Below are 10,515 nucleotides of genomic sequence, written 5' to 3'. Positions count from 1 at the left end.
TCACAAGCGGTAAGGTCTGTTATCTAACTGCAAAGAGTACACCCACCTTTGAGCCAATAGTCACCATTTCAAACCATTTTTATTACACTTTCAGTATATTATGTGTTTTTCCTGGAATCAATATGTCCAAAGATGTGCTGATTTGGTGGATTGGCCGTGCTAAACTGCCCCTTAGTGTCAAGGGGCAATCAGTGTAAATGCATGGGGTTATGGGGATAGGGCCTGGGGGGGATTGTGGCTGGTGCAGACTCAATGGGCCGAATGGCCTTCTGCCCTGTAGGATTCTATGATTCTATCCAATGATTCAATAGAACACGAATAAATATTGATGTTGATGAATAATTTAAAGCCTCCGGCTTCAAACGCTTGTTAATAGAACAGGAATACAAGAGGCTTTGGTCAGGTACTGACATCCAAACAGGGAGCAGGAACAGGCCATTCGGCCCGTTGGGCCTGTTCTGTGTCTGATCTGATAGTAACTGCGAATCTGCATCCCACCTGTTGGTAACCTTACCAACAATCCATCTCTGCCTTAAAAAATATTCAAAACTCTGCTTCCAGCGGCTTTCCTGGGAGAGAATTCCGGAGACTCAGCTCCTTCTGAGAGAGACATGAAGCCCAGCGCAATGTTCGGCACCATCCGCGCCTCCTCAGATTCTGAAGCAGTCCATGTCCAAATGCAGAAAGACCTGGACAATATCCAGGCTTGATGGTAAGTAGCAAGTAACATTCGAACCACACAAGGGCCAAACGACAACCACCTCCAACAAGAGAGAAACTAACCAATTCCCCTTAACATTTAATGGTATTACCATCACTGAATCTCCCGCTATCAACATCCTGGGGATTACCACTGACCAGAAAATGAACTGGATTCGCCGTATAAATACTGGTATTTGGAGCACTGTGTACAGTATCAGCAAGAAGTCTCACAACACCAGGTTAAAGTCCAACAGGTTTATTTGGTAGCAAATACCATAAGCTTTCGGAGCACTGCTCCTTCGTCAGATGGAGTGGTCTCTGTTCTCCAACAGTGCACAGACACAGAAATCAAATTACAGAATACTAATTAGAATGCAAATCTCTACAGCCAGCCAGGTCTTAAAAGGTACCTAAAGGTACAGTATCAGCCACATTGTTTAAGGAAGGCTGTGAGTGTGTTGGAAGCTGTTCAGAGAAGGTTTATCAGGATAATATCTGGAATGTGCGGGTTGTCTTACGAGGAAACAATGTGCTGGACATTATGCAGCCATCGGCAAACATCCCCACTTCTGACCCTATGACGGAAGAAGGTCAAAGAACAAAGAACAAAGAAAATTACAGCACAGGAACAGGCCCTTCGGCCCTCCAAGCCTGCACCGACCGTGCTGCCCGACTGAACTAAAACCCCCTACCCTTCCGGGGACCATATCCCTCTATTCCCATCCTATTCATGTATTTGTCAAGACGCCCCTTAAAAGTCACTATCGTATCTGCTTCCACTCCCTCCCCCGGCAGCGAGTTCCAGGCACCCACCACCCTCTGTGTAAAAAAACTTGCCTCGTACATCTCCTTTAAACCTTGCCCCTCGCACCTTAAACCTGTGCCCCCTAGTAATTGACTCTTCCACCCTGGGGAAAAGCTTCTGACTATCCACTCTGTCCATGCCCTTCACAATCTTGTAGACTTCTATCAGGTTGCCCTCAATCTCCATCGTTCCAGTGAGAACAAACCAAGTTTCTCCAACCTCTCCTCATAGCTAATGCCCTCCGTACCAGGCAACATCCTGGTAAATCTTTTCTGTACTCTCTCCAAAGCCTCCACATCTTTCTGGTAGTGTGGCGACCAGAATTGGACACTATATTCCAAGTGCGGCCTAACTAAGGTTCTATAAAGCTGCAACATGACTTGCCAATTTTTGAACTCAGTGCCCCGGCCGATGAAGGCAAGCATGCCGTATGCCTCCTTGACTACCTTCTCCACCTGCATTGCCACTTTCAGCGACCTGTGTACCTGTACACCCAGATCCCTCTGCCTATCAATACTCTTAAGGGTTCTGCCATTTACTGTATATTTCCTATCTGTATTAGACCTTCCAAAATGCATTACCTCACATTTGTCATTGATGAAGCAGCTGGAGATGGTTGGGTCTCGGACACTGACCCTGAGGATCTCCTGCAGTGATGTCCTGGAGCTGAGATAATTGACCTCCAACCATCACAACCATCTTCCTTTGTGCCGAGTGTGACTCCAACCAGAGGAGAGCTTTTCCCCCTGATATCCATTGGCTCCAGTTTCACCAGGGCTCCTTGATACCACACTCAGTAAAGTGCTGCCTTGATGTCAAGGGCAGCCTCTCTCACCTCTGGCATTCAGCTCTTTTGTCCATGTTTGAACCAAGGCTGTAATGAGGTCAGGAGCAGAGTGACCCTGGCAGAACCCAAACTGGACGTGACTGAGCAGGTTATTCCAAAGGGATTGAATTTCCATGTCTGCTATCGTCATTGTTGTAGAACAAGTCACCACATTTTGAAGTTTCAGCTCAGAAACCGCGACACACTTCAAGACTTTAGAAATTGGCTAGAGATGGGATTATTCCATCCCCCACAGGAGGTGGGTGTGGGTGTTGAAGGATTTTTAGATGTATATCGTGGCTGGCTAACTCTTCCCCGATGTCTCAACAGAATGACAGCTGATTAAAGTCTTGCACTTTGCCTTTTTAATGGCTTCCTTTCAATTGTCCCTTTTTCTAGTGGACCATGACACCCCCAGATGTGAAATTCCATTCAAACCGGGCAGGGCAGCTTTACAGCACAACCCAGATAGGAACTTTCAAAAAAGGTGGTCAACTCACAATGCCAGATATCAGGTGACTGCTTTGACAAAGGGCCATCCAAACTCGAAATGTTAGCTTTATTCTCTCTCCATGGATGCTGTCAGACCTGCTGAGATTTTTCAGCATTGTCTGTTATTGTATCAGGTGACCTGTGGCAGCCATCTTTGGTCAGTGTCTTTCCTTGCATTTCTTTTTAAATGAGTCCTCTTTAAAGAGTTCAATATGTTTTTGGTTACATGATGAAGTTTTAGGCAGATCGCAGTAACAAGGGGTGATTAAAGGATTTGTGCAGTTGGCACTTCAGGTCACTTGGCCATCTGTCAGAATATCAGAAGGTCATCAAGTCATCATTGCGAGAGGTTTCGAGTACAGGAGCAGGGATGTGTTGTTGCAATTATACATGGCCTTGGTGAGGCCACACCGAGAGTATTGTGTGCAGTTTTGGTCTCCTTTTCTGAGGAAGGATGTTCTTGCTCTCGAGGGAGTGCAGCGAAGGTTTACCAGGCTGATTCCGGGGACTGATGTATGAGGAGAGATTGACTGGGTTAGGATTGTTTTCGCTGGGGTTCAGACGAATGAAGGGGGGATCCCATAGAGACTCATAAAATTCTAACAGGACTAGACAGGGTAGATGCAGGGAGGATGTTCCCGATGGTGGGGTGAGTCCAGAACCAGGGGTCACAGTTTGAGGATTCGGGGTAGACCATTTAGGACGGAGGTGAGGAGACATTTCTTCACCCAAAGAGTGGTGAGCCTGTGGAATTCATTACCGCAGGAAATAGTTGATGCCAAAACATTGAATGTATTCAAGAGGCGGCTGGATATAGCACTCGGGACGAAGGGGATCAAAGGTTATGGGGAGAAAGCAGGATTAGGCTATTGAGTTGGGTGATCAGCCATGATTGTGATGAATGGCGGAGCAGGCTCGAAGGGCCAATTGGCCTCCTCCTGCTCCTATCTTCTATGTTTCTATGTAAGTTGCAAGGTTGATTCTCTTTCTCTCTCCACAGATGCTGCGAGGCTGGCTGAGTATCAGTTTCTGGTCTTATTTCAGATTTCCAATTTCTGCAGTATTTTCACTGAAGGGTTTGATAGGGTTGATAGAGGGAAACTATTCGGGGTCTGGAACCCGGGAGCCAGGCTGTTCAAGGATGATGTCAGAAAGAGTCTCTTCACATAGCGGGGAGTGGAAATCTGCACCTCCTCCCCGCAAAAAGCTGCAGAGGCTGGGGGTGAGTTAAACATTTCTGAGCTGGTATTGATATATTTTTGTTGGGGAAGGGTCTAAGGGGGTACGGAATCAAGGCAGGTCAATAAAGTGGAGATAGATAAAAGCAAATTACTGCGGATGCTGGAATCTGAAACCAAAAGAGAGGAAATGCTGGAAAATCTCAGCGGGTCTGGCAGCAGCTGTAAGGAGAGAAAAGAGCTGACGTTTCGAGTCCAGATGACCCTTTATCAAAGCTAAAAGGCAGAGAAAGTGGGAGATATTTATACTGCAGGGGGAGGGAATGAAAGATGAGTCATAGCCACAGAAACCAGGGGAAAGGCTGCTAATGGCAGCCCATCGAGAGAATAGAAGGTGTGAATGGCCAAATGGCAAAGAACCTAAAATCAGAGGGTAAACTGTGACAGATGAAGATGTTTCGGGGGGGGGGGTTGATGGGACCGAGGTACAATTTAGAAAAGGGGAAGGAAAGGGGAGAAAGGAAAGGGAGGGGGGAAGGGGAAGAGCAGAGGGGGAAGAAAAATGAAGAAAGACTCTAAAGAAATAAAAGGTAGAGAACAGTAAAAAAAATTAAACAAAATAGAATGAAAACAAAGGGGGTGGAGGTGGGGTAGAGTGGAGATAGAGATCAGCCCATGATTTAAGTGAATCTTGGAACAGGCTGAAAGGGCTGTGGGGCCTCCTCCTGTTCCTGTGTGAACATTGATTGCCCCTTAGCGTGTTTGCGTGGGTGGCACGGTGGAACAGTGGTGAGCGCTGCTGCCTCACAGCGCCAGATACCCGGGATCAATTCCTGGCTCGGGCCACTGTCTGTGCGGAGTCTGCACGTTCTCTCCGTGTCTGCGTGGGTTTCTTCTGGGTGCTCCAGTTTCCTCCCACAGTCCAAAGACATGCAAGGTAGGTGCACTGTCCATTGAGTCATAGAGGTTTACAGCATGGAAACAGGCCCTTCGGCCCAACTTGTCCATGCCGCCCTTTTTTTTAACCACTAAGCTCTTCCCAATTGCCCACGTTTGGCCCATATCCCCCATACTGGAAAGGCGGCGGCTAAGAGGGGATCTTATTGAAACATATAAGATGATTAGAGGTTTAGATAGGGTGGATAGTGATAGCCTTTTTCCTCTGATGGAGAAATCCAGCACGAGGGGGCATGGCTTTAAATTGAGGGGGGGTAGTTATAGAACCGATGTCAGGGGTAGGTTCTTTACCCAGAGGGTGGTGAGGGATTGGAATGCCCTGCCAGCATCAGTAGTAAATGCGCCTAGTTTGGGGGCGTTTAAGAGATCCGTAGATAGGTTCATGGACGAAAAGAAATTGGTTTAGGTTGGAGGGTCACAGTTTTTTTTTAACTGGTCGGTGCAACATCGTGGGCCGAAGGGCCTGTTCTGCGCTGTAATGTTCTATGTTCTATGTTCTATACCCATCTTACCCATGTATCTGTCTAAATGCTTTTTAAAAGACAAAATTGTACCCGCCTCTATTACTACCTCTGGCAGCTTGTTCCAGACACTCACCACCCTCTGTGTGAAACAATTGCCCCTCTGGGCACTTTTGTATCTCTCCCCTCTCACCTTAAACCTATGCCCTCTAGTTTTAAACTCTCCTACCTTTGAGAAAATGCCATGCTAAATTCTCCCTCAGTGTACCCGAACAGGCGCCCGAGTGTGGCGACTAGGGGATTTTCACAGTAACTTCATTGCAGTGTTAATGTAAACCTACTTGTGACAATAATAAATAAACTTAAACTTTTAAAAAATGTAAATTTATTGCCCCTTTTGGTATCTGATTCTCCGTTTCCATTTCTGATGTTATCTGAAAATACTTTGTGTTCCTCGGGGATGAAGTGTTTCGCTTCCAACAGTGGACGAGGCCATTGGCTGGAGCTACGGTCACTCTCTAACAAGAGGATGATGACCCAATAAGACATGAGGGATGATAGCCCAGGAGGCAAGGTTGCTATGGTAGCACGCGCTTTCACCAGGATGTTGTAGTCTGGCATTAGGGACCGTGATGGTAGAGGCTCCAACATTCTTTCCATGGCGTGGCTGACCAGGAGTCTCTCCCGCTATTACCGCCAGCCATTGGCGTGTTTGGAAGGATTTTGCAGGTTGACACTCAACCTGTTTGGCCGCATTATGGACCCACCTTCCTCGGCCGTCACCGTCCTGGAGTGGGACTCAAACCTGCATCTTCTGGCTCAGAGGCAGCGATGCTACCCACTGCCCCATAGGACCTCCACTTCATAGAATCGTAGAATACCTACAGAGCAGAAGAAGGCCATTCGGCCCATCGAGCCTGCACCAACAACAATCCCACCCGGGCCCTATTCCCATAAGCCCACGCATTTACCCTGCTAACTGCCGTGACACTAAGGGGCAATTTATCATGGCCAATCCACCTAACTTGCACTTCTTTGGACTGTGGGAGGAAACCGGAGCACCCGGAGGAAACCCACGCAGACATGGGGAGAACGTGCAAACTCCGCACAGACAGTGACCCAAGCCTGGAATTGAACCCGGGTCCCTGGCGCTGTGAGGCAGCAGTGCTAACCACTGTGTCACCCTTTTTTAAAGAGTTAAAAAATGAAAGAAAACTGCTAAATTTAATTAGACCAATTAATTAGAGCAGTTCCAAAGACTCAAAGCGTTAACTCTGTTTCTCTCTCAACAGATGCTGGCGGACCTGCTGAGATTTTCCAGTGCTTTCTGTTTTTATCAGACTAATGTTAGTGCGACATGTTTACCTGAGAGAGCAGACAAGGTCTCAGTTTAAAGTTTCATCCAAAACAGAGCACCTCTGACACTGCGGCACTCCCTCAGTACTGGCCCTCTGACAGTGCGGCACTCCCTCGGTACTGACCCTCTGACAGTGCAACACTCCCTCGGTACTGCGCTGAGACTGTCAGTCTGGGTTTAGTGCTCATGTCTCCGGGGTTGGACTTGAACCTGCAGTCGGTCTAACCGCGAGTCTTGCTGCTGAGACATAGCGGACAGTCCCACACAGAGCACCCACCGAACAAACCTTCCCGCTACGTGTGACTGAGATTTGGGCGCTCAATAACCCACGCTTCTGTTAGTCAAATCAGCGTGCGAGTGTGTTTTGTACTGACATGTTGTCTACGTGGATTGATGTAGGTGGGAGTGTGCAGATCACACTCTGAGCCCAAAGGTGTTTAATAAGCTGCAATGAAAATATACACAGCTATCTGAGTTAATTATTGATGAATGTTCCGCACTCTGCAACATGCTCCGAAATTCATGTGGAAGTGAGTCTTTAAAATAAATGAAATGTGACGGTGTTAATGACGCATTACAAAGCGCCTTTGGTCACCTTTCCCTGCACAGCGCTGAACTCTCATAGAGTGTTGCCTGAATGGGATCACCTGTATCTTTCCCAGCGCTTTGTTACGATTACACAGTTTGGACATTAGTAACAGCATTTGCTGAAATATTTACACATTCCTTGGACCTTTCAGTGTGGAGTTCCCCGGCTGGCCGAACACCTGGGCGACAGGGGGGGGGGAGATTGGTTGAATGTATCTGGGGATCTGGAGCATGCCTTATAAAATTCTAACAAGGGGATTTTCACAGTAACTTTGTTGCAGTGTTAATGTAAGCCACTATGCGCACAGCAAGATCCCGCAAACGGCACCGTAATCCTGGCCGGAAAACCTGCTCCAGCCGGATTGTTTGCTGAGGAGTAGATATTGGACACTGGGCAAGACTTCCCACACTCCTCCTCAAAATAGTGACCATGGGATCTTTCACAGGCACCTGGCGGCCTCGCTTTGACATCCCACCCAAAAAAGGCACCTCTGACTGTGCAGCACTCCCTCAGTATTACACTACAACGTCCGCTTGGATTCCTGTGCTCGAGTCCTGGAGTGGAACTTGAACCAACAACCCCTGACCCAGAGATAAGAGCCCTATGATTTTGATTTGATTTATTATTGTCATATCATAGAATCATAGAAACCCTACAGTGTAGAAAGAGGCCATTCGGCCCATCGAGTCTACACCGACCACAATCCCACCCAGGCTCTACCCCCATATCCCTACATATTTACCCACTAATCCCTCTAACCTACCCATCTCAAGACACTAAGGGGCAATTTTAGCACGGCCAATCAACCTAACCCGCACATCTTTGGACTGTGGGAGGAAACCGGAGCACCCGGAGGAAACCCACGCAGACACGAGGAGAATGTGCAAACTCCACACAGACAGTGACCCAAACCGGGAATCGAACCCAGGTCCCTGGAGCTGTGAAGCAGCAGTGCTAACCACTGTGCTACCGTGCCGCCCCATATGTTTTAGTATACAGTGAAAAGTATTGTTTCTTGCGCGCTATACAGACAGAGCATACCATTCATAGAGAAGGAAAGGAGAAGTTGCAAAATGCAGTGTTACAGTCATAGCTAGGGTGTAGAGAAAGATCAACTTAATGCAAGGTAAGTTCATTCAAAAGTCTGACAGCAGCAGGGAAGAAGCTGTTCTTGAGTCGGTTGGTACGTGACCTCAGACTTTTGTATCTTTTTCCCGATGGCAGAAGGTGGAAGAGAGAATGTCCGGGGTGCATGGGGTCCTTAATTATGCTGGCTGCTTTGCCGAGGCAGTGGGAAGTGTAGACAGAGTCAATGGATGGGAGGCGGATCATTCTCAATCTTCAAAACTCCAACTCCGGGGTGCGTGGGGTCTTTAATTATGCTGGCTGCTTTTCCGAGGCAGCGGGAAATGTAGACAGAGTTAATGGATGGGAGGCTGGTTTGCGTGATGGATTGGACTACATTCATGACCTTTTGTAGTTCCTTGCGGTCTTGGGCAGAGCAGGAGCCATACCAAGCTGTGATACAACCAGAAAGAATGCTTTCTGTGGAGCATCTGTAAAAGCTGGTGAGAGTCGTACCTATGCTTCACTTCATTGCATGTTGATGTGGAGATGTCGGTGTTGGACTGGGGTGGGCACCGTAAGAAGTCTCAAAACACCAGGTTAAAGTCCAACAGGTTTATTTGGATTCACGAGCTTTCAGAGCGCTGCTCCTTCATCAGGTGAGTGGAGTGGAGTGGAGTCCACTGAGGAAGGAGCAGCGCTCCGAAAGCTCGTGAATCCAAATAAACCTGTTGGACTTTAACCTGGTTATGGGATTCATTGCATGGTAAGTACTTTGGGACAGCTAGTGGTCATGACAGGTGCTATATAAATGCGACTCTTTATTTCTTAGGATAGGTTGGATGTGATTCAGTGATTGGTGGGGTAGAATGTGTTGCAACTTTACAGTGGAGTAGGAGCAGGAACCGCACTGAGAACATGGCGGAACCCCAGGTGGAAGGTCAGGTGATATCCGCCTCTGGAAATTCAATATCATCCCTTTTAAAAATTCATGCTTCCTGGAGATTTAATCGAGGGATTGCTTCAGTACAGAATCGACGAGCACCGTTTTTATAAAGGCACCTTTCCTCTTTGCTGTTCCCTCGCCACCGCCCGCATCAACCGACCAACCAGGCTCCCCCCAGGAACAACATTCTCTCTCTCTCTCTCGAGCGTGACTGTCCTGCCCCAATCAAACATTGTCTTCTTAGTCTGAAATGCTACCTCAGAAAGAATCATTAACTCCCGGGGTCAGCTGTCCCTACGTAACGTCACACTGGGGAGCAGTTAATGTGGGAAAAGTGCAGATTATCCCCGCCTGGGACTAAATGGCAGCATTTAATTACTGCCAGGATGTGGCACCTCTCACCGGGGAGGGGAGGGGGGGGGGGGGTGTGTGTGTATGTGTGTGTGTATATGTCTGTGTGTGTATATGTCTGTGTGTGTGTGTGTATGTGTCTGTGTGTGGGGTTAGCAATGACACATGCCAACAAGAACCCTGTGATTCATACAAGACATTATCGCCGCAAACAACTGCCCAGTCGTTAAAAAGGAAATAAACTTTGAGAGAGTTTGTTGCAGTTTAATGAATTGTTGTCATGAATCCAGCACTCGAACTGACTTTTCCTTCACAAAGTTAACCAGGTCACATTGAAAGAAGTTACCTTTCTGTTAAAAATGTCACTTTCCCACACGCGGCTGCAGATGACAATGGTACAACGGGACGACACTAATACTGATCATGAGAACAGAAAGAACACTTCTCATTGTCACGTGTCAGACTTAACACTGACACGTTCTTTGGTCATTCATGGGTCATGGTTGGCCAGCAGTTCCGCACACATGAGGACGGCCTAAACCCGGATGTTGGATTTATGTCACACTATCAGTATCCCCCACAGTTTGCCTCCTGATCTTGCAGAATCTCACTAGCTGTTCTGTCTGGAGACAATACACATCTCTTTAACCTGTGTTTAATGCTCCCTCCACCCACATTGTCTGTACCTTTAAGACCTGGCTGGCTTTAGGATTCCCATTCTAATCAGTATTCTGTAACTTGATTTTGTGTCTCTGTGCCCTGTTTGAGAGCACATTTCCACTCCAT

At 47.5% G+C, this 10,515-nt stretch overlaps 1 long non-coding RNA gene across 2 annotated transcripts in view; it reads left to right on the top strand.

Moving 5' to 3' along the window:
* LOC144502391 (uncharacterized) overlaps positions 1-10,515 on the top strand; it is a 680,705-nt gene that overhangs the window by 495,210 nt on the left and 174,980 nt on the right. The window lies entirely within an intron of this gene.

Source organism: Mustelus asterias, chromosome 13 (genome assembly GCF_964213995.1).
Source record: "Mustelus asterias chromosome 13, sMusAst1.hap1.1, whole genome shotgun sequence".
In the NCBI taxonomy this organism is placed as follows: domain Eukaryota; kingdom Metazoa; phylum Chordata; class Chondrichthyes; order Carcharhiniformes; family Triakidae; genus Mustelus; species Mustelus asterias.
The sequence above is the reverse complement of the archived record's forward strand: the minus strand, read 5'-3'. Positions and strand labels throughout refer to the sequence as shown.